The following is a 3,933-nucleotide window of genomic DNA, read 5'->3' on the forward strand; positions in this document are numbered from 1 at the left end:
AATCAGTCACCACCTGCATTGCTTAAAGCTACACTTTGTCATATAGTACTGATTGAGTTTGTAACACTGTAGCTTCCATTTATATAGCTAGCAGTTAGTTTGGTAACATATAAAAGCACAGTGGGCAGAAGACGGCTTTTGTCATTATCAGACTTTAGAGTGCAAGCATATGGCAATTTCCTGGAGGAAGTGGCTGCACAGGCTCCACACCTCCAACTCCTCAGCAGGGGAACCAACTCCAGTTCATGTGTCCTGCTGCTGTGTGGAAAACTACTTGTACAATGCACAGCATGGCATCAGATTATGGTTGCAATTATTATTGACTGACATATTTTTAAAACCACAAAAGTTTGTTTGGCTGCACTGTTAACAGATACACCAGTTGCTCCTCTGTTGTATGTCTGACAAAGTAGCTGCTTGAGGAGTGTTTGCTGTAGTCTTCAGCCATAATTACTGATGCCACCAGTGACCACAGACGTCAGAAAAATCAACAACTTTAACCCAGTACTATGAGTGCTTAAACATAACCAATGATATAACCAATAGTTGCTACAAGTGGATATTGTATTGTAAGTGCTTATATTATGGGAAAAAATGAATGAAATATGTTGAAAACTGAAAAATTTGCTGATCCATTCATATCAACATTTTGCAACTTTGCAGACACATCAACAACATTTTCTCATTATGTTTGATACAAAAATGTGAATTAATGGATGGCATTATGTTTCCTGCATAAATCTGTTGCAAATTAGTTATATTTAAATATATTTTTTAGGAGACAGGGTCATATATCTAAACAACAAAATGTGCTTGTCACTGCTTTCTACTGGTAAAATGACCCATACCTGTATGACGATCCCAAAAACTTGTACAGTTAAGGTGTTATTTAGTTTAGGCAACTAAAACTATGGGGGGAGATTGTGGTCATGGTTACATTAAGCAAAACATTTAGTGGTCATGGTTACATTTAGTTTGTTCTTGTTGACATCAACATCAACATCAACCGTCCACCCTGACATCCAAAAACAATATCATGCAACTTTTGCCTTTGCTGCTTAAATGTCATTTGTCAAGAAAATGTACATTCACAGTACACTTACATTTATGTTGTTTTTTCTGGTGAGGACAGTCTTAGTTAGAGTTAGAGTGTAGACAAAATTTTCTTCTATACAAGTATCTTATAAATTGAAAACTTTTACAATTGCTACATGCAGTGTTGTATATAAGTTAGAAAAGCTCTTAGTGGCATATGATCCTTCTTGGTCTTTTGGAATTCAGTCTCTTATATGCTGGGAACTTAAGGTAACTGGCTTTAAATTTTGATTATATTTTAAATTTTCTTATATATTACCTAATCATGTTAATATAATGTAACAGTGAGAATAAGGTAAAGCAACTATAATATTTTAAAGAACTTTCAGAGAATGAACTGATTTTTAACTTGAATGAAAGGCAGTCCCATTACCATACAAACCTTTCAAACAGTTTTTCTCACCCTCTCCTTTGCTAATGAAATTCTGTTGGACATATCTGGGAGAAAGAATCTCCTCTATTAATTTCACTCTGCCCCCTCTTTATTGGTCCACCCACAGAACCTAAATGAAATAACCCTGTCAGGTTTAATTCTAGTAAGACATTGCTCTCCCAGCACAAAGGACATATATGCCACTGAGGTGTACTGCATGAATAACCAATCAGGATTGTGCTTGGCATTTCTGCAAAGCTTCACAGTATAAACCGTAATCTTTAGAAAATGCATTGAATCCAAACAGAGATTGTAAGTATTGAAGTATTGATTAGCACTACACCTAAATACACATTTTGTGTTGGTGGATGGTTTGCACATCAATGTTAAAGACCTGCAATCCAAACATATGAGCTATGTATGTATACCCAAAAGGACAGAGTTTAGTCCTCACCTCTTTAGGAATATGAGAACTCCAAGCTACATACAGTATGTTTCTGAGTGCACCAGCTGCACTTGTCTCAAGTGCATTTGTTATTGGTAACTTTGTCTTTTTACTGACTGCTTTAAAGCATGCTTGTTTAGCTCAGTCTATAAATGCAGTACTTGTGGTATTTATGCTTGTTGCAGTGGTTGTGTGTGTTTAGGGATCCACTGGGGACTAAATGGGAGCTGTACCTTCTTGTCTTTGAATCATTCACTCTATTGACAACACAGTATTGAAATGCCAAATAATCTATAGTTGTAAGAGCTGGTGATGATTAAAAGAGGACTTTTCATTTTAGTCTGCATCTCTCTGTTTCCATGTGCTCACATGGCTCACAGGCTCTCCCCGTGCTTGGCTGACATGGAGGTGTGCAGGTGAGGGGTCAGCTGTACTAAAATATCATGGCATGATTAACGTCACAATTACCTGATGACTGTAGCTGCTAATATCCTCTTCCGCTCTCTTCCTGTCTCTTCAGACTGAAATGAGGGCAATCCTTATTATCGTTAGCAAAGTGCCAACTTCTTTTGTAAAGCCCAGGGGTGGATGCAAATCTCCTTTAGGCAGCTCCACTGTGCCATTGTGGCAGGACAGACAGGAAGGTAAGTAGTAAGAGAAACTGGGTCAGATTAGTGGCTGAAAAAATGTCCCTTTAGCAGGATGATATTCGTGATAGGCCATTTTGCACTTGAGTATGGTTTGTTTAGGTGCAATACACGAAAATGTATTATGACTTATGTAGCAGTAAACTAATGTCTGTCGTACTCATTCTCCATTTAAGTGTTACCACTTTTAATTCAAAGCTTCAAGTCATCTGATATGAACATTTGAATGTACATTTGGAGATTCTTTTGCAACAAAATGGTGGCTTGTAACACTATAGTGCTTGCCTTCTTTTTAGTTTAACTCTCTGTAAATTAAGCAACAATGTTTTTATTTATACATATTTATATTTTAATCTATTATATCTATAAATGTATGAATTGAAAGGGTTACTCATTGTACAAAACCCACTGAGAATCAACATCCAACTTTGCAGCTCTGTAGAGCTCTTAGCTGTTTTTAACCCATTGTTTTGCTTCACCAGTCTATATTACCGTGTGGTGGCCCCCCAAAGGCTCCCGCCAATTTCCTCATATAAAACTGCGAACAGCTACATCCAGCAAACAAGCTCAGACACACAGACAGTACCTGTTCTTCTGTACTGTCTGCCCAGCATGAAATGGCAGAGATAATCAGTTAACAAGTGGCTGGTGAAGTCCACCATCTATAGCAAAACAAGAAAAGAGAGCAAACTAGAGCTAAAAACTGAGCGATTGTTAGATGAACATTTGTCAGGTGGACAGAAAAAGAACTCAATTTGTTGTCCATGACAACAAGAAGCTTTTCTTTACTAACACATAAGTGAAAGATAGCTTCTTGAAGATGTTTGTTCTGTAAAGTTTGGCGGATGTAGTTGCCCATAAAATATATTTTGTAACGTTAATAAAGTTCTAATGTTTTACTGCCACAATTTATTTGATTGATTTCTAATGTTGGGCCTCATGTTGCAGGAGAGCTTGGTGTGTTATGGTGACAGAAAAATAAAATAAGTTTGACATTGCCCAGTGTGCTTTCCAAAACTGCATGGTTGTGTGCAAGTGCCTTAAAATCGCATATTGTATCAACATGGCTAGGTGACCTCCTTGTTAATAAGATATGCATAAGCAATGCATACTGTGGAATTCATGTGTTTTGTTTTCTTCTCATCTTTGCTTATTTTGTTAGTGTTTTTTTAAATCTTTATTTCAGTATTTTTTTTCTTTATTGATTTATATATGTTTGTCTCTGTCATTGTGGGTATCGGGCCTTTGCTTGTCCAGTGTGTAAGGGACTATTGGAGATTGCTATAATCTGTTTTCGGACTTTTGCATGCCTTGCTCCTTATTTTGTGCTGTGGTGATGGTTTTAGCATCCTCCTCCTTTGTCCTCTGCAGGT

At 37.1% G+C, this 3,933-nt stretch overlaps 1 long non-coding RNA gene across 1 annotated transcript; it reads left to right on the forward strand.

Moving 5' to 3' along the window:
- The first annotated feature begins 2,241 nt into the window (after window positions 1-2,241).
- Window positions 2,242-3,488, forward strand: LOC137171377 (uncharacterized). The gene is made up of 3 exons (XR_010924751.1): window positions 2,242-2,329; window positions 2,434-2,557; window positions 3,043-3,488. It is a non-coding gene; the product is annotated as an uncharacterized lncRNA (long non-coding RNA).
- The last annotated feature ends 445 nt before the right edge of the window (window positions 3,489-3,933 follow it).

This window comes from Thunnus thynnus, chromosome 19 (genome assembly GCF_963924715.1).
Source record: "Thunnus thynnus chromosome 19, fThuThy2.1, whole genome shotgun sequence".
NCBI lineage: Eukaryota > Metazoa > Chordata > Actinopteri > Scombriformes > Scombridae > Thunnus > Thunnus thynnus.